The sequence below is a fragment of the Dromiciops gliroides genome, chromosome 2 (assembly GCF_019393635.1).
Source record: "Dromiciops gliroides isolate mDroGli1 chromosome 2, mDroGli1.pri, whole genome shotgun sequence".
NCBI lineage: Eukaryota > Metazoa > Chordata > Mammalia > Microbiotheria > Microbiotheriidae > Dromiciops > Dromiciops gliroides.
The window spans coordinates 240,882,275-240,903,911 of NC_057862.1; the positions used below are offsets into that span (position 1 = coordinate 240,882,275).

A 21,637-nucleotide genomic window follows, 5' to 3' on the forward strand; every position below is an offset into this window, starting at 1 on the left:
GAGAAGAAACAGACTTCACTAAGAAGACATACAATGTTGGTCACACTTTTTATGTTACTCCTGATGATCCACAATAAAAACAAAACAAAACAAAAACAAAAACACAGCAGATAGGTGGTATAGTGATAAAGCAATGGGCCTGGAAGATCTGAGTTTGAATTCAGCCTCGGACACAAGCTGTGTAACCCTGAGCAAGTTACTTAATCCTTATTTGCTTCAATTCCTCATCTGTAAAATGGGGACACTCTGGATTTGGAAACGGCAAACAACTACAGTATCTTTGCCAAGAAAACCCAAGGGACAAAGTTCATGGTATCAGAGTAGGACACAACTGAATGACTGAACAACAACAATAAAGTGCTCATGCTTCTGAACGCTGTGATTGTTAGAACACAGCAGTTCATCTTATTTCTAAAAGGTAACAGAAGACATAAGAATCCACTGTGCTCACTGAAGGTTGAATATAGATTAGCAATTTTATATGACCTTCAGCATAAACATGAGAGATACCTTGCTGGAGAAGAACCTTTAGGGAGTGGAGTTTAGCTCCAAGGAATCAAAACCCATACCCAGTAATCAAATTTAGTGGAATGAGATCTAAGAACAGTTAAATGTTTCAAAGTGAACATGTGGGAGCTTTTCCATAATAAACTTTATATAAAAAGCTTTAGCATACAGATACTATGTTTATGGGGAAGTTTCAGATCTTTTTGTCATTTCTTTGTATTCATATCTTCCCACAATCCTCTAAACATTGACTATTTTCATCTTTTGTCATCTTTGCTAAAGTGTGAGGTAAAAGCTCAGGAGTATATTGATTTGAATTTCTCTTATTATTAATGATTTGGGGCATTTCTTTCATATTGTTGTTAACAGTTCATAATTGTTCTTTTGAGAAGTGTTTACTCTTATCATTTGACCACTTACTGGAAAATGGCTTTTGGTTTTATAATCTATTAATAACATATCTTGAATACCAAACCTCTTACCAGAGATATTTGATGGAAAAAAATCCCCCCCTTTAACCACTCTTCTTCATATCCAAGGTATATTCATTTTATTTGTATGAAACATTCTCCATTTCATGTCATCAAAATTATCTAATTTATCTTTTATAATTGCCTCTATCCCTTGTTTGGTTAAGAATATATCTCCTAGGGCAGCTAGGTGGCAGAGTGGATAAAGCACCGACCTTGGATTCAGGAGTACCTGAGTTCAAATACAGCCTCAGACACTTGACACTTACTAGCTGTGTGACCCTGGGCAAGTCAGTTAACCCCAATTGCCCCGTGCAAAAAAACAAAAAAAACCAAAACCAACTTATGGGGCGGGGGGGGGGGGTAGAGACTAACAAACAACATGCGGAGAATTGTCTCTAATAAGGCACTCTTACAGTATATGTAATAATCAGTCATTCTCTTCCCCTCAAAGGAATCAGATGCTGACAGCTAGTGATTACATTTCTGAAACAATTCAGAAAGGTTTGCTCATGTAAACTATAGGCTGACTACAAGAAATGTCAACTCTCCCTGACATGGTATTTTTAGTGTTCCCCATTACTGCTGAACAGGTTGATTATGAAATGCAAGAAAGTAATTGTGATGAACAGTCACTGAAAATGCAGACATTTGTTTGGCCAGTTTCCAAATGTGAGATAACTTAATTTCATTTACTGAGATTACACAGTATTTTGCAGAGGAAGTACAGCTGATTTAATATAGTTTGCAATGATCAAAAATTGCATTCCTAACAATTAAGCTAGGTTGTTGCTGGGGAGAATAATAATATTGATTCCTAATTCTCTTCAGAATCTCTAGTTCTTAATTCATCAAATAAGAGGTCTAACAAACTTTCAGTTTCCAAGAAAGACATAAGATAGTCTTTTCGATTCTATCTCCACAATAACTTTCATCTGTCTCCTCTTTAACTCTCACCTAGACAACATAACTGCCCTTCTAATTGGGTGCCTTTGTTTCCAAGTTTCTTTCATCTCCAATATGTCACTCCAAATCACTAACAAATTTCCTTTCTTAAAACATATCTGACCAGATTAGTCATCAGCTCAAAAAACTTCAGTAGCTCCCTACTGCCTCAAGGATAAAATATAAACTCCTCAGCTTGGCACAACCAGGTTCCTTCCACTTTCCCATATTAAATACATATTGCTCTTTCCCACACTTTATACTGCAGACTAATCAGCCTCAAAAATACAAACTCAAAATTCCATGCCCTACACCTCCATGACTGTCTATAGGCTGTCCTTCATGCCTCAAATACGCTCCCTCCTTAACTCTGTTTTCTTAGTATTTCTAGCTTCCAACACTCAGCTCAGCTGTTATCTCCTATTCAAAGCTTTTCTGGATCTCCCCACTAGTCAGTCCTCCATTGCTCCTCAATTTATCTGCATGAATCCAATCCCTCTCAAGCACCTGGAGGCGAGAGATAGTTGTATTACAGTCTTATTATCCACTGTCCCTAGTGTATAACCTAACACATAGTATGAATGAATGAAAAAACATTAAGCACTTACAATACTTCTATGCTCATTTTCAGGGATAAAAATACAAAATAGCTAACATTTATATAGCACTTACTGTGTACCAGGCAATGTGCTAAGAGCTTTACAATTATCTCATTTCATCCTCACAATAATAAAGGGAGATAGGCATTATTATTATTATTATTCACATTTTACAGATGGGGAAACTGAGGCAAACAAGCTAAGTGAGTTGCCCATGGACACATTGTTATTTGTCCTTTGTTCTTGAAGAGTACCATGACATTGGGATAATGTCATGACTGCAGTGAATCAAATTTAAGTAAGGAGGGCTGTTCAAAGTTACCAACCTACTTCTATGCTTCAGAGACATCTGAGTCCAGTGGCAAGATATATATCAGGATGACTGGATATAGCCCCAGATGTTTAAGGTAATTGGAGTTAAATGGCTTGCGCAGGGTCACACAGCTGGTAAGCGTCTAGAGTCATATCGGAACTCATCCTCCCAACCTCAGGGCCAGAGCTCTAACCACTGTGCCACCTAACTGCCTCAGGGTCACAGAACTAGTATTTGAAGCTGGATTTTAACTCGGGGCTTCTTGATTCCAGGACTAGCACTCTTATGCACTGAGCCCTTGAAAACTGATCCCATCAATACTTCTGAAATCGTCTCCATTGTGGATTTCTTCTAGGTGTACTTGGTGTGGTCCAGCGGCATTTGACTTCATTTTCTTAAGTGCTATTACATTTCTCAAATATTACATGAAAGAATGAGATGTGAGAGTCCAAATGTGGGTGAATGATGAAAATAGATCACTATGGAAACTTTGCCAGATGTGTTCCATTTTTCTTCAATTTATTATCTTCATAGGTTCATCCATAAATGTTCTTTAAAAGATCTAGTTGGGTTCACACCAAGCTTTCCAAAAAACAGTTTTCCTTTCCATGGCTTGTTGCTGATAGATTATTGAATGAAATTGGTTCTTTGTGTCTAACTAGTGGTATCAAGAGAGGCATAAAAGAGAAATTTTCCCAAAGTCACTGCGCCTGTCACAAAGGACATCCAGCAGAGAAGCCAAATGGTGAGGTGTTTCAGATGCTCTCCTATTCAGATGACATAATGCTGATGGCATCAATCTCCAAAACAGTAAACACCATTCTCAGTAATATACATGATGACTCATATGTGAAAAACAGCACAAAGAAAAAAACTAAGCGAATACAGAATCCTTCTTGCCCACATTATGCCATGTAGTAAGACAGGAAATCAATTAAGTAGGTCCATTGATGCCTATATCTTGGACACTCAATGTAGATATGCAAAGAACTAGACCAAGGATTCAAAAGGAAAAAGAGAATAGGATGGATGCCAAAGTGCCTGTTCTCTTCTACACATGAATATGTGTGTATGTGCGCACGCGCACGCGCGCGCACACACACACACACACACACACACACACACGAATCTTTTAACACCAATATTCTTCTGCTAATGCAATGTCTCACTATAAATCACACACCAGTCTCTAAAGAATTAAAATTGTGGGTCAAGCAAAGGGCAACGGTGAGACAGATGGCACAAGTCGGCTTGCCGACAAAAGGTAGTATAAAAGATTGGATCAGAAGAGGAGGTGATTCAATTATGTACCAAGAGGAAAGGACAACAGATGGAAAGCCCAAGTGTTATACTGTTGTAGATGAAATGTAAATAACCCAGAGGAAAACCTCCTCTAAGTTGAATTCCTCCACTGTGAACTTAAAGGGCAAAGGCAGGGATGGCACAGAGTAAGTGCAGATTGGTAGCTATAGTCATCATTAGAGACAGCACAGGGATAAATGAAATCATGGTTGAGTTCAAATATCATAGTACTGGAAATGGGGTATTTCATTAAATTGACTTTTATAAACCCCTCTAATTCCATACCAATATTCTATAAAAAATATTTTCCTAGAATCAATGAATGTGAGAGAGCTGTAAGAGATCATCAATGGCCATCCAGTCCAACTTATACAGGAAAGGAATCACCACTTTAACAATCAAGCAGCTTCTGCTAGAGAACCTCCAAGTATGAGGAATTCCCTTCCTCCAGAGGGATCTCATGCACCTCCCAAGCCAATTAATTGTTAGGAAGGTTTTCCAGACATCAAAACTAAATGGGGGAGGGGGCACTAGGGGGCGAAGTGGATAGAGCACCGGCCCTGGAGTCAGGAGTACCTGAGTTCAAATCCGACCTCAGACACTTAACACTTACTAGCTGTGTGACCCTGGGCAAGTCACTTAACCCCAATTGCCTCACTAAAAAAAAAAAAACAACAACAAAACAACAACAACAACAACAAAAACTAAATGTGTGTCTTTACAACTTCCATCCACTGCTACTGGTTCTATGCTCTAGGGCCAGAGAACAATTCTAACCCTTCCTTCATACAACAGCCTTTCAAACACTGAAAGACAGTGATCCTGTCCTCCATGACTTGTCTTCTAAACATGAACAGTTACTTCAACTGATCTTAGTGACATGGACTCAAGGCCATTCACCAACCTTGTTATACTCCTCTAGACACTCTCTAGGTTATCTGTAGTGCCCAGAACAAAACACAATAAAAGAGATGAGGCCAGAGTATAGTAGGACTATGACCTCACTATTCTTTGAAGCAAAGCCTCTTTTAATATTGACCAGGATCACATGAGTTTTGTGAACTTCACATATTGCAAATACCCTCTTACCCTGAGGCTTCTCTCTATGGTTGGCTGGGTTCCTACCAGAAACTCCAGTGTCTTCATTTCTCTCCAGACTGCTCTGACTCTCAGGACTTTTTCTGCCACACCCTAGTGCCATTCCTTTCCCTCCCCCACCCTATTTGCAGCTCTCTTTTATGTGTTATCTTCGCCCATTAGAACGTAAACTCCAGAGCAGGCACTGACTGTCTTTCTGCTTTGTATCCAAGAACTTAGCAGAAGGCCCAGCACATAGTGAGCACTTAATAAATGCTTTTTGTTGACTGACTGGCACTGATGACTCAGTATGATTATAGTCTAATGCTCAGGTGAACTGCGGTATAAGACTTTATATTTATTCCAACTGAACTTAGTCATCTACTAGATTCAGCTCAATGCTCTAGGCTCACCAAAATCTTTTTGTATGCTGTCATTCAGTGTGTTATCTCTCACATATCTGTTATTCACAGATTTGATAAGAATATCATCTTTGCCTTTATCCAGGTCACTGAAAAGAATTTTAAACAGCACAGGATCAAAAACAGATCCCTGGGGTCCTGAATCCTCCACTAGAGACCTTCTACCATTTTTATATTAAACCATTAACAATTAGTCTTTGAATTTAGCCATCCAACTAGTTTGAATCCATTTAATTCAAATACTGAAATATTTAATCAATTGTGTTATCACCTGGTCCATATATTGCCATCTTTTCCACAAGAATAATGTTATGTTTTGTTAAAAATTTTGCTGAAACTGAAGTTATTTGCCTCATTATTAGTTTAGTAATCCTGTTTTACATAATCCTTTAAGGAACAACTCTTTTGAGTTAACTATTATTACTATCTCTGTTTTATAGATGGGAAACTGAGTCTGAGAGGTTAAATGATTCACTCAACTAGTAAGTGTATGAGTAAGGATTTGTACTCAAGGTATTCCAAACTTGAAACTCCTTGCTCTATTCACCTTGCTACTGAGCTCCCTTTAGACAGAGTTCACCAGACTTAAGACAAAGGAAGAGCTGGGAAGTAGTCTAAAAAAACAAGTGAGGGATTGGAAAGAAATGGAAGAAACATAGCAGTATCCAATAGTTTTAAGGAAGAAATTAAGTTAGATGGTGTTTATATTACTGGGGACCATCAATTTAAGGTTGAATCATGCTGTCAGTAAGACACTATGGGGGCAGCTAGGTGGCGCAGTGGATAGAGTACCGGCCCTGGATTCAGGAAGATCCGAGTTTGAATCTGACCTCAGACACTTGGCACTAGCTGTGTGACCCTGGGCAAGTCACTTAACCCTCATTGCCCCTCAAAAGAAAAAAAAATAAATTCTAGAAATGCATTCAAATATCACAATTTTAAAAGTGTGAATGTCATTCAAGTAGACTAAAGTCATGAAATAAGTGAGATATTAAGGGTTTTTTTTTTTGGGGGGGGGCAGGGCAATGGGGGTTAAGTGACTTGCCCAGGGTCACACAGCTAGTAAGTGTCAAGTGTCTGAGGCTGAATTTGAACTCAGGTCCTCCTGATTCCAGGGCCGGTGCTCTATTCACTGTGCCACCTAGCTGCCCCAGCCCTGGGCTTTCTTCACATGGGGCTGAGTAGAAGAGGTGGTGATCCAGGTGGTGGCAGTGGTTTAATCATCCTGGTACATTCTGCCTCAGTTATGCTAGTCTAAACTGGGTGACATGAATTAGCAAACATATGGGGTGTGTAGATATATCCTGGAGTTCTACTGAAAAGCTATTTACTTTTCCTGAGAGGGAGCAGTCTAAAGGTAACACATGCCAGCAGTGTTGTGCCAATATACCTGAAAAAAACCTTCTGTGCACATCTCTATGATGGCCAAATGAAATAAGGAGAACTAAAACAACAATGTAGATAAATCACAATAATATAAAGGAAAACAACTGCCACCACCTAGATCACCACCTCAGAACATAAGTAGATTAATGGTAAAGCATGCCTTCTTTCTGCTGGGAGATATTGGACTAATGCTGTGGAATAAATTAATTCATTTTCAGACATGGCCAGTGTATTAATTTCTTTTAAATGACTATACTTATCTGTTACAAAAGAGAACAATTTTGGGGAAGAAAGGCAGTAGAAAGGGTTAATGTTTAAAAAAGAGAGAGAATCAATTTTGAAAAATATTAAGTCTACATTTCCTCCATGGATGGGGTGCTTCCAATACACTCTCATGCTAAAAAAGATTATGGCTAACTACTCAAAAACTGTGGGACACCACAAAATGCAGACTTTCTTTAAAACATATTTACGAACTCTTTACTTGGGAGAAAAGATGTAGGACAAAGCATTCATCATTCATTCTATTTATACCACGATGGCTTTAATGACAAGAAATCTTAGGGGCCATCATTGGCCAAGTGGATGAAAAGTATTGCCACTAACCAAAAATGTTACTATCAAGGATAAAAACATAAAAGACACATGATGAAAACTAACAGGGCTGTGGCATACTAAGTTATTTTAAGCCTCTAAGACAGCATTGTTTAAAAAAATATATCCTCAGGAACAACAAAGCTACAAAAATGCCAAAAAGGACAAAATATTTAGCTCCAGAAACATATCTTCTGCCTATATGTCTAGGAAGGCCATCCCTACTAGGGACTGTGCCTGAAGCTGAGCTTCTTCTGGTATCACATGTGCCACAGAACTTGGAGCACAAGTGTTATCCCTAATGCTGGACTGCTTTGGGTGGCATGTGCTCTACCCCCTTTCTAGGGACCCCATGATAGGAGACATGTACAAACAGCCTTTGATTGGCTACCATGTTACCTCACACACACATGAGGGTGAAAGTGGTAGTTCCACCATTGAGGCCAGCTGCCAGAGACAGCTTTCACTTTTTCTCTCCTCATATTCTCAGGGTCTTGGGATGCAGAAAGCTCTTTCAAGAGTTTTCCTGCAGCGGGGCAGCTAGGTGGCTCAGTGGATAAAATGCCAGCCCTGAATTCAGGAGGAACAGAATTCAAAGCCGGCCTCAGACACTTAACACTTACTAACTGTGTGACCCTGGGCAAGTCACTTAACAACCCTCTTTGCCTCTCAAAAAAAAAAAAGTTTTCCTGTAGCTATGAAGGTTGCTCATTTGTAACAATAAGGGCATGCGCTCATCTAGGTGAACCTGAGATCAGATCTCAATAGAGAGGGAAAAAAAAAATCTTTATACAAAATTTCTCAGATAAGGACTTAGTATGCCAAATGTATAAAACACTAATGGAATATGCACACACATACTAGAGCACCAACCCTGAAGTCAGGAGGACCTGAGTTCAAATTGAGTCTCAGACTACCTACTTGACCCTGGGCAAGTCACTTAAACCTGTTCCCCTCCCTCCTACATACACAGACATACCTAACATACACAGACAGACACCTAAAAGTCAAAGGATATGAACAAAGAGTTCTCAAAAGAAGCATTGCCAACTATTAACAACCATATGGAAGAATGCCCCAAATGACTTAGTAATGGAAGAAACGCAAATCAAAAAGGCGCTGAGGTTTCAAGTCACACTCAACAAAATGGCAAAGGTGACAAAAGAAGTAATAGTCAATGTTGGAGGGATAAAGGGAAGATAGGAATACAAGTATATTATTGGTGCAGTTATGAATCAGCATAACCATTTTGGAAAAAAATCTGGAATTACACAAATAAAATAATTAAAATACCCATGCATTTTGACCCAAAGGTTCTATTAACAAGCTTATATTCTAAATAGTTCACTGATAAGAGGAAAGTCCCCATATGCACTAAAATATCAGTGGCAGCACTTTTTGTGATAGCAAAGAATTAAAAACAAAGTACATGCAGATCCATTAGGAAACAGATGAACAAAGTGATACATAAATAATATTTTTCTTATCCCTTGTTTTGAAAAAATAATATTGTTATAAAAGATGACTGGGAGTGGGGGAGGAGAGACAGAAAAAAATTTAAGCAAGTTTAAAACAAGATATAAAAATAAAATTTTATTTGAAAATAAATATATTGTCCATCCATAAAAAGTATTAAGTAGCAGTACCAGATTTCAAATTATATTACAAAGCAGCAATCATGAAAACAATCTGGTACTGGCTAAGAAATAGAGTGGTAGGGGCAGCTAGGTGGCGCAGTGGATAAAGTGGATTCAGGAGGATCTGAGTTCAAATTCGGCCTCAGACATTTGACACTTACTAGCTGTGTGACCCTGGGCAAGTCACTTAACCCCAATTGCCTTGAAAGAAAGAAAGAAAGGAAAAGAAAAGAAAAGAAATAGAGTGGCAGATTGGTAGAATAACTTAGGTATGAAATACACAGTAGTAAATGATGATAGTAATTTAGTATTTGATAAATCCAAAGAATTAAGCTTTTGGATCAATAACTCATCCTTTGACAAAAAATGCCAGAAATACCAAAAAGCAATTTGGAAGAAACTAGGCATAGACCAACATCTCCATATACCAATTTATGGTCAAATTTGATAAATTATTTAGATGGTCAAAATGGATAAATGATTTAGACATAAAAGGTGATATGAGCAAACTAAGGGTGCATGGGAAAAAATGTATCTATCAAATCAATGGATAAGGGAAGAGTTTATGAAAATATAGAGATGACCATGGGAGATATTAAAATCTTTTGTACAAACAAAACTAATTCAGTCAAAATTAAAAGGAAAATAGGAAACTAACGGGGAAATATTATAGTAGTTTTTCTGATAAAGGCCTCCTGTCTTAAATATACTGGGAACTGAGCCAAATTTATGGCGGTAAAAAGAGCCATTCCCCAATTGATAAATGGTCAAAGGATATGAAACAGGGAGTTTTCCAAAGAAAAAAATCAAAGCTATCAATAGCCACATGAAAAAATGCTCAATCACTACTATTTAGAGAATACAAGTCTAAGAAACTACCTCATCTAGCAGATTAACCAACATGACAAAAAATAAAAATGATAAACGCTGGAGGGGATATGGAAATATTGAAATGTGGAAAAATTGAGACACTAATGCACTGTTGGTGTACTTGTGAACCAATTCAACCATTCTGGAAACCAATATGGAACTATGCCCAAAAGGCTATAAAACTGTGTGTACCCTTTGACCCAGCAATACTGGTTCTGTATCCCAAAGAAATGAAAGAAAAAGGAAAAGAACCTATTTGCATAAAAATATTTATAGCATTTTTTATGGTGGCAAAGAATTGAAAATTATGGGGCTTTTGGGAATGGCTAAACAAGTTGTGGTATATAAGACCATGGTACAAAATAACAGCATTATAAGGACAATCAACTGTGAAAGTTAGCTCCTCTTATCAATACAATGATCCAAGAAAATTCCAAAGGACTCTTGATGAAAGATACTATCCACCATCAGAGAGAGAAACTCATGAACTTTGAGTAAGATTGAAACATTTTTTTTGGTCTTCTTGAGGTTGTGTGTGTGTGTGTGTGTGTGTGTGTGTGTGTGTGTGTGTGTGTGTGTGTGTGTGTTTGCAACATGGCTAATATGGAAATGTTTTCATTACTTCACATGTATACATTGCTTGCCATCTAAAAGGGAGGAGGGGTAGTAGAAAACAGCAAGGGAATTTGGAATTCAAAATTTTTTAAATGAATGTTAAAAAAAAAATTATGTGTGGGGCAGCTAGGTGGCACAGTGGATAGAGCACCAGCCCTGGAGTTAGGAGGGCTCGAGTTCAAATCTGGCCTCAGACACTTGACAATAGCTGTGTGACCCTGGGCAAGTCACTTAACCCTCATTGGGGGGGGGGGGAGAGGGAGAAGGAGAGGGAGAGAATTATGTGTAATTGGGAAATATTTGATGAAATTTTAAAATGTATTTTAAAAAGAAAAGAAAACCAATCAAAACCATCAACTCCTCTGAACAGTGGCTGTAAGTCTAAACTTTTCCTTTAATGCTTAAGGTTGATTATAAATTTCCATTATTTCCCATATTAATATATAAATTCCTCACAAAAACATACAAACAAATAAATGGTGTGGAGTGAAATCTCAGAATTATTTTGATTTGCATTTCTCTGATATTTAGAGTGAAGTGTGTTCAGTCATTTAAGACCTGTCCAATTCTTCATGACCCCTTTTGGGATTTTCCTGGCAAAGATACTGGACTGGTTCACCATTTCCTTTTACAGATGAGGAAACTGAGGTAAACAGGGTTAAGTATCTTGCCCAGGGTCACACAGTTAGGAAGTATCTGAGGCTGAATTTAAACTCGGGTCCTCCTGACTGTAGGTCCAGTTTCTACTGACTCTTAGCTGCCCTAAGTGTGAAGTAGCCACTGAGTATTCAAAGATTATGCCAACAAAACAAAATCTCTAAAAGATCTACCATGCTAAAAAGATTTTGATGATGATCTTTGAAATACCTATGCCTGTCTTCCTCTGCAACCTAATTATATACAGAAAAACTCATTACTTATAGTCTAATGAACACTTTGCCCATGGCAGCAAAAAAGTGTCTCTCTGTCTACACACACACACACACTCTTACCACGTTGTGGGATAGGTGTGAGGGTCTACACCTGTGATTTTCTCAGTGAGTAAATTCTATGGTAGAAACTCCCTCTCCCAATGTAAATCAGCAGCTCATTTCTAATTTATACTTTCAGAATAACCCAGGTCACTAAAAAGTTATTTATTCATGGTAACACAAGTATGTATCTGTCAGAACCTGAACCCATATCTCCCTGCCTTCAAACCCATTCCTCTGTATACTATGCCACATTGTCTCTGAAGTTCTGAAATACATAGCGAAATAATGGCCTAATCATACAACGCACCTGATTTTATTTTTATCTAGATATATACAAAGAAATGTAATGATTCTTAAAATATTTTGTTTTCCTATTCATTCCTCTAAGACCATCAAACTTTGAAGGGAAAAAAATCCAAACATTTATTTTCTTAATTCCCCAGTCAGAATGGGAAACAAGCAGAAAAGGTCCAGAGTTTGATTTGATTTAGATCATTTACTCTGGCTAAATGCTGAATAAGCCAGCACTTTCAAGTCAGTCAGGGTGCAGAGAACAATGCCTAATTATACATTTGAGAGATGGGCTGACCCACAGGTTAAGTGAATTTCCAATCTCAATTGATGTGCTCTATTTCATTTTGAGGGTAACAAAATAACCAAACAACCAAGCCCCTCCGTCCTTGTGAGGAAAACAAATCTGAAGCGCTCATTCTATGAAAACAAAAATGGTGGTGTCAGTTTGTTGACTTTTTTTTTTAATCATTCAACTTTCAAAAGCAACTTCCATCACAAGAACAATAATTTTTTTTCCACCAACAGAGAGGGGGACGAAGGACTAGAGCTGGGATTTCATTGGTCTAGAAAACTCAGAGATGAGGAAACTCTCCCTTTCCAATGCAGGGCATAGCCTTAGGGCCTCAGAGGGTTTGCTAAGGGAACTGAGAGGTTATTTGATTGACCCAGGGTCATACAGACAGTGTTAGAGTGGAATTTAAAGACCAGGCTTCCTGGCTCTGAACTCTGTCTACTATTAATGTACTGCCTCTTCTTTTTCGGCAATTTTTTTTAAAAAAGATTTGAGGCTGGGAGGATAAAAGGGGGCTGTTATTTTAGTCACTGTATATTCCTGGCTGTCTATTAGGGCTGACAAATGAAATGGCATTCAATACTGGCAAGAAAGATGAAAAGAAGTTGATGAATTAGCCTGATGAATAAACTGGTGTTCTCAACTCCCTTCATACTCAAAGATATACTGTTACCTACTAAGTACAAAGGTCATTTGGTCTTTTCATGAAATAATGAGATAGTTACTTACAAAGGAGAATCATGATTTTCAAATATTAAGTACAGAGTTTCTTCCTGCTGGATCTAGCAACAAAGATTAGCACATACCCTGCAATGTACAGTTTTTGAATTGCTTGGGCCACTAAGAGGTTATGACTTGCATAGTTACACAGGTAGTATGTGTCAACTGGAGGATTTGAAGATAGGTATTCCTCGTCATGAGGTCAACTCTCTCTCCACCGTGCCAAATCCTATTTCCACCCCTCTCCTCAAATGAGACTTGGTAGATGCTCAAATAGAAAATCACAGTGCACCAGCTTTTGCATCATAACATTTGGCTAGGGAGTTCAATTAGAGACAGAAAAACATAAACCGCTCTTAAGGTAGTTACATTGTAACAAGCTTTAAAGGAAAATCTATCCTTTCTCTTCTATGTATCCTTTTTTCAAAATTCAATTGCAACATAAGAATCTTTTTTCTTTGACTTGAAAGCAAAATCTATTTTCAGTGTGAATATACAAAAGTTGTAGAAAATAACTTCCTGTACAATGTTACACATTTGTTTCTTCCCTATTCCAAGACACAAACTGAGGTTTTAAAAGATAAAAAAAAAATTTAAACTTATTTTGGTGGGGGAATGGAAGGTGTGGCCATTAGATTAGAAAAGAATACAAACTAGGATAAGGAAATTATACAAAAGTATGTTAACTGTCTATTCCATACTTGTTACACTGACTAACCTATTTAATCAATAATAATATCTGCACTTCAGTCAAATAATTCAACCATGGACTAATTCAGTATGCTCTAAGAGTTAATTTGAGATATCTAAAATTTTAAAGTAGTAAATATCTATCCACTGCTCAAAGTTCTCCAAACTATTAGGAGAAGGAGGTTGGCAGGGAGAAGCAACCACTGATTTTAGTGTTCTATTGGTGGGGAACTCTCAGGATGCAGATAACCCCCACAAATGCAAATCAGCAGCATGTTTGTTAATTGGTCTTCTAGAGCTACCTCAGACAAGAAGCAACCCGTACGTGGTCATAGGGGCACAGCACATGTTAGTGGAAGGCTTTAAATCCAGGCCTTCTGGACTCCATGGCTTTACCTCAGTCTACATTTTACGGCTTCTCTTACTCAAAGCTATTCTGTATCCCTTCATTAAGACAGCATCAGAAAGCAGCCCACCCAAAAGTACTGGCTCAGTTCTCCACCAAACTACCTTTGAGCTACAACTTAATCATGTCCTAGGTAAGAGACTAGATGAGAAGTGTCAATTTGAAAAACAATGTTCTCTTTTGCAAAGGTCCCGATGAAGAAAACTACTCAGGGTCTATTACATAAGGATACATAGACTGACTCTGTGTGTGTGTGTGTGTGTGTGTGTGTGTGTGTCTGTCTGTCTGTCTGTCTGTCTGTCTGTCTCTCTCTCTGTTTCTCTCCCCTCCCTCCCTCTCCAAGAGAGGACTTTCAGAAGAGGTTTGTATCTCCTGACCAACAAATTTTTGTTGTCTTCTTATCGGGTATTAAGAACAATAACACCATTTCTGACAGAGCCACTAAGAAATCAAAGGGCTAGGAGGGCAGCTATAGGGGACACAGTGGATAAAGCATCAGTCCTGGATTCAGGAGGACCCGAGTTCAAATCCGAGCTCAGACACTTGACACTTACTAGCTGTGTGACCCTGGGCAAGTCATTTAACCCTCATTGCTCCACCAAAAAAAAAAGAAAAGAAAAGAAAAACAAAGGAAATCACAGGGCTTAATTAAATGTTCAACAGCAGAAACTACCTCAAGTACCTAATACATTTTTCTTTATTCCTTTTTTTTTTTTGGTGAGGCAATTGGGGTTAAGTGACTTGCCCAGGGTCACACAGCTAGTAAGTGTTAAGTGCCTGAGGTCGGATTTGAACTCAGGTCCTCCTGAATCCAGGGCCGGTGCTCTATCCACTGCGCCATCTAGCTGCCCCCTCTTTATTCCTTTTAAACTAGGTTTTGTTCCATTTTTATGACCTTATTTTGTATTTTAACTCTGAACTACATTAAAGTATTTGTAGAAGATATGAATCAAAATTCAGGATGCCTAAACAATATCCCTCCACATGACAGCCCTTCAAATATCTGCTAAGAACAATTTAGAAGAACTTATAGACTGTAAAGTTGTTATACAATTTAAAAAAAACTGCAACAGAAAACAATTCTGAAAGACTGAAGAACTCTATAATCAATGCAGTGACCAACCATGACTTCAAGAAGATCTCTGAGTAAACATATTTGCCATCTTGTAATGAAGATGCACAGAATGAGAGACATTTCCAGATATGGCTAACAAGATTCACTTTGCTTAACTATGCTCATCTTTCACAAGGGAGGGCTTTTCAGGGAGAGGGAGGAGTATAGGAATTATGGGAAAGAGAGGGAAAGGGATAGTAATAATGATGCCAAGAAAAAGAAAAGAAAAAAAACACAAATGAAATCTTTTGAGAATGCACAGAAGAGAGGAGGAAGTCCAAAGGGAAACAGACAAACAGCAGGACAATTTTAGAACTTGTGAATTTGTTATAAACTTAAATAAGCTCTACATGGAGGGGTGTGTGTGTGTGTGTGTGTGTGAATACATTGTTGTGATAAAAGGAAATGTGAGCAGTATTTGCTTATCCAAATGAAGGTCCCTGAGGAGGACAACCAAACATACACACAGCAAATGGAGAGTGAACTCTGGAGAGTCCCTGGCAAGTACAGGCCACTTTCCAAGTCTGTTCAACCGCCAACCACACAAGATAGTTCCATCTGATATAGTTGTTAATAAGGAATACTTCCAGAGACAGTATTTCTAATAATTGCTAATTTCATTACCATGTAACATCTCTTTTTCTCATCTCACAGACTAATACATAACAAATGCTTATAAAAATAAGAAACTTTACTCTAGTCATTTAGCAATAAGAAGGGATGGAAAAGACCCAGAAAGTAAGCTTTTAACAAATTCCTTCAAATTTGATGACCTTTTTTAAAAAAATTAGATATATTTTATTCCAGATCTTCAGGAAGCTTAAGGATTTATTATCTTTTGACATGGGAACATTAAGAACAAACCCAAAGTCTCCTTCAATGATCCAGAAAATCTACCATATCATACAAAACTCTCTTATGACTCTGAGCAATTCTTAGTATCAGTCAGCTCTCCCACTAGCTAAAGTCCCATATTTCCACAAAGCAACTACTCTCAAGAGAAGACTGTGAAGGGTCACAATTAAGATGGGGCAACTGAAAGGCAAAACCTTCCTTAAAGAGGAAAAAAACATTCAAGACTATTGTATTTTATTCTCACATAGTCATTTGACTATATAAAACCACTAGTTGCTAACTGTTAAAGACTGATGGGGATACCATCCAGCACCTGCTGTGGCAACTTGATTTAATAATAGTACTTTGCCTAGCTTTGACAATTACTCCCACATTCCCCAGGGAAAAACTGATGGTTTGCTAAAAATAAAATGGAGATTAGTATTTACCAGGAACAGCCTGAATAATTCACCATTTAATAGATAGTGAAATTAATCACCACTATGGTGTATCAGTCGTGAAAATGTTGGTTTCAACAGCAGATAACCAAACTGATTCTTTTCCCATTTAATAAAGAAAAAAAAGAAAGAAATGAAATAAAAAGGGTTTTACATTTCTCCTTTTTTAATGCCCCCAACAAGAAATCTTTAAACATTAAATTAAATTAGAATGCCTTTCATTGCAAATTAACATGGGAATTAGATAAAAATTCAGTACTTACTATGCTCTCATGGCATGACAGTCATCAAACTCTAGACAACAATAGCCTTCTTACATGCACATAATCTGTGGAAAAAGTCCAAGACACAGTATTTGAGAATTGTCATTACAATAAGTAATAATCCTGACATAAAAACACACACTCTGAAACCTTTGCTTCCAAGAGTTTCAAACTCTCTTCTTCCCAAACTCAGAAGCACTTAAATAAATTCTGAAACTGAAAAGGTTCATGGTAGTAAAATAGAACCCTGCACTTTCTAGTTATTGTGCTTTTTAAAAAAAATTGCCTTTAATTCAGTTTTTAATGTAAGAATGTAAAATTAATTGATGTTCTTGCTAAAAACTTAAGCCAAGAGGGAGAAAATTCCCGAGATTCTCTAAAGAGACTTCTTCCAGCTGCTTATAGATTAGCAAATTAAACATAATACAATTTAAAACCTGACAAATGAGCTCAAGTGTCCAGATTCTCAAATTGGAGGTCTGAGGAACTATCATGAGGCAAAGGTTAAAAAAAAAAGGACATTTATTTCAAATATTTACCATTGCCTAACTTTTTATAACAGTTCTCAAATTTTAGTATACTACAGAATGCTAAGCCAATAAATAACTAGTAGTATTAGAAACTCTGGCATACTTTAAGGAACTATTTCCCTTACCCCAAAAGTGAAAAATCAAAAATTCTGCCTTCTTCCAGATAGCAAGAGAAAGAACACCACAATATACCAAATCTTGCAAAGAAAGCAAGATTGAGAAATACTGACGTGTTAAATATTTCCAGTAATTCCAGTAACAATATGGAAAATCATTGCAAAGTAGAAATGTTGGACTCTTTCCCAGACATTAATGGAGAGACAGAAAAGGCAAGAATGTATGAAGACCTGACTGTTAAAATAAGGAATCCAGGATATAAAGGGAGGTACATTAAAGAGACCAAAAAAAAAAAAGAAAGAAAGAAAAGGGAAAAAAAAGCATAAGCTCTGGATAGCAAAGTGCATTAAGAAACTAAACTATGAATAGCATTAACAGACAAACAATATTAAAGGGGAGTTAAATTGTTTGTTTCTTACAATGAGCACAGAAATAACATTTGAACAATAAATTTTTGAGCTGAGAAACCAGATAATCCATTTGGAATCAGTTATAATGCCATTCAATAGGATGTAACTGGAAATGCAGAGGAGTCACAGTAAAAATCAAAGCAGGCAAACATTGAAAAACTGTGAAGGAACCAATTCCTTGTACATACTGTGGTCTGATTTCTTCAGTCAACCAGTATCTATACTATGTGATCTCAGCAGTTTATAGAATGTTTAAAATCTTGAACAAAGAATTTGTGCTATCAAAATTATCTCAAAATAGTAACTGTCTTTATAAAAGAAAATGAAATTCAAGGTTCAGATATGTTTAACAAAGAACATGTGCATAGAACCACAGAAAAGGGAATAGCAAGGTATATGATACAGAATATTGTCATAATCTGTGCAGATGATATACTGATCGACCCCTTTAAAAAACATTACTAGTAACCACAATATTCAGACCACAACTACAAAACTTGCTATCCCCATTCCATCCTTCTCCCCACCAGTATGGTAAAACCCTACTATTAAAAGCCTTGTTATTCCACAGATTCAATTATATGGTTGTCCAAATTATACACCCAATATATATAGTGATTTTTTCCCTCAACAGACCTGATATACTTGTAAAGCAGTCACCATCTCATCTCTAGACACCAGATCTACAAATTATTTACAAAGACTATGATTAAAACTTAAAGAAGGGCTGAATTCAGTGATAATAGTTGCTGAGGCAATAATCCTCAGTATTATATTATAGTTTTAAGGTAGTTTTGAAGGAAACAGGCTATGTGCACAGAAAATATATGGGGAGTGGAAGGAGAGAAATAAAAGCAGCAGGGGGTAGAATAGAGAAAGTTGGTTTAGAAAAAAATCCCAACATTTTATCATTAGCTTCCATATCCATATCCTGATTAGAAAAGTAGCAACAGCTACATGGAAATGTAGTTTGGAAGATTACCGAACAACTGCTCAAAAAAGACAAGTATATTTTGACAAGCATATTAAATATAAGGTGTCCAAAGATTTAATAGCTTAAAATGGCACAGAGACCTTTTGGAAGGCATCACAATCATCCATGCCAATCTACCAGAAACAATCCTGAATTAATAGGCAGGAAATTTCAATTTATCACCATCCCATAAGACAAAAAGCACACATGATGGTGTAGCTCTCCATTCCAATCACTACCATTTTCGCCCTAATTCTCTTAATTTTATCTTTTAAAAAATTTAATCTCTTCCAGGATCAAATTTTAAGGTGTTTTTAGAAGTCTACATATAGCAAGTGAGTATTCAGGGAATACTCCCCAAGAAAAGGTAATAGCTATGACAATGATAGGAACAAATCAGATGCAACAGAGAGAATAATCCCTTTCTTACCGCTGATCTGATCTATCCTCAATGCAAGCTCTCCATTCAACTTTTGTTAGGGTCAATTATGAGAAGAAAAAAATAAAAAGGGGGAAAAACAAAAGAGTAGCCTGTGTGTGTGTGTGTGTGTGTGTGTGTGTGTGTGTGTGTGTGTGTGAGAGAGAGAGAGAGAGAGAGAGAGAGAGAGAGAGAGAGAGAGAGAGAGAGAGAGAGAGAGACCTACCTACCTACCTACCTACCTAAAGAGAATTACTTAAGAGGAAACATAAATAGCTGGCTGCTGGATAATGGAGCACTAGATAGTGAAAAAAAACAGGACAGGACACCCAGTGAGGAGAAAGACTAAAAAGCCCAGGTAGGAGAGGGATGATTGTGTGAATGTGTGCACAGGCTCTATGTTTTCAAGGATCCCAACTTTCTTAATATTTCTTCCCCATAGTGCTATTCCATTAGAACTTCTGACAAAATCTAACTGTAAACTATTTAGCTATAAATCTGAAAAAGAAAAGTCATGAGTTGGCAAATATATCTAAATCAGAAGTTTATCACCAAAAAGATTCCAAAATTAACATTTCCCACAATTTCTAAGAAATCTTAACTATTCCCTAAATAGCATTTCCCTAGATCCTCATTCATCCTCCTCTTTTGATATTCAATAAATAGGATTGTATCTGAATTCTTCCATTCCTAATTCTAATCTGTACCATATAATTTAGAAACTATATGATAACTTGCATTATTCTCATCTGTTTCATGTCTCACCTTCCCAAATGCAAGCATGTTCTCCTTGAGGGTAAGAGCAACATTTTATACTCTATAACCTCTATATTACATCTTCTTATTCATTCAATGAATACTGAAAGCCTATGTTAGTGTGTAAATTACTTAGGATGGATACACAATAATTTTGATATGGTTTTATTTGGTGAAAGCAATGGTCATAAGTGTGTGCTTCAGGGGCGGCTAGGTGGCACAGTGGATAAAGCACCGGCCCTGGAGTCAGGAGTACCTGAGTTCAGGTCCGGCCTCAGACACTTAACACTCACTAGCTGTGTGACCCTGGGCAAGTCACTTAACCCCAATTGCCTCATTAAAAAAAAAAAAAAGTGTGTGCTTCTCCTGAATATCTAACTGACCAAATAAAACTGGATTAAGCTGGTTTCCCCACCTTTAGATAATACTGTTAGTTGTGTGCTGAATTTCATGCCTTACCACAAATTTCATTGCTCTCTTTTGTTGTGTTTTCAATTCCAAGCTTTTAAAAACTGATTATTACACTCCAAGGAAGCACACAAACCTATACTCTCTTAAAGAATACACTGTAATGACTGTAGAGGCACCTACAGCAATTATTGGTGTGAGGGCAGTAATTTATTTCAAGGATCATTCAAGGCAAATGAAATGACCAAAGAAAGGTGTGTTTGAAAGCAAAAAACAAGAATTTGCAAACTGTTGTTATAAAACAGTCTAATCAATCCTCAAAAATAAGCAAAGGAACTTCAGAGGAGAAACTGCAAGCTAGAGTAGTTACTAATTCCCTCTACAATTGTTATTGTTTGTCCAAGTGAATTGGATGTATATGAGATAGGGCTGTGCAAAGTTGCCAGCCTCATTCTCTCCTCCAGAGCAATCTGGATCCAGTGGCTACAATGCGCATAAACTTCTTGACAATGGAAGAACAGCTACATACAGGTTTGGGGGAGGGGGGTGGAGAACAGCTGCTTACTGCTGTTTGAAGAAAATATCCTCATCAAAGGCAAAACAACATAATGTCTAGAGCACTGAAACTGAAAAAAGGTATTTCTTTTGTTTTGAACTGATGAAACTCACTTTTTCAGGACTATGAAAATCATCATCAGAAATCTAACTCAGTTTTAGATACAGGGACCCTTCATCAGAACTTAAAACATAACCCATCCCACTCCCCCAAACAACAACAAAAAAAGTCTGGCAAATATTTCCTAAGTCTGGAAATAGTGGGGTCAATAGAGGCAATAATTAATTCTAATAAATTTGTTGACAGAGTGACCATACGAATAATTCCAGAATTACAGAAACTTCCAGATGGATTTGGAATATTGCAGAAGAACCTGGAACCATGACACACACATCAAACAAAAGGTTTAGAAATGTGTCTAAGAGAGAGAGCTAAAAATGCTTCATTGGCCTGAATGGAATCTTACCTGATTTGAATCCCATTGAAAATCTATACACCATAATTAAGGATAGACTCAGAAAAGTGGATCATAGGAACATAGAACTAGCACCTGAAATGAACTTTAGAGGCCATCTAATCCAAATTCCTCACATTACACTTAAGGAAACTGATTCCCAGGGAGTGTTTAAATGCCTACAGTCACAAAGATATTAAAATGACAAGATTTGAACCAACTGTTCAAAGATA

At 37.2% G+C, this 21,637-nt stretch overlaps 1 protein-coding gene across 1 annotated transcript in view; it reads right to left on the minus strand.

The window, feature by feature from the left end:
• The window catches only part of SIPA1L1 (signal induced proliferation associated 1 like 1), a 381,936-nt gene that overhangs the window by 196,599 nt on the left and 163,700 nt on the right, over positions 1 to 21,637 (minus strand). The window contains 1 exon segment of the mRNA XM_043981815.1: positions 16,783 to 16,847. The gene's annotated coding sequence lies outside the window, so the exon portion shown is untranslated.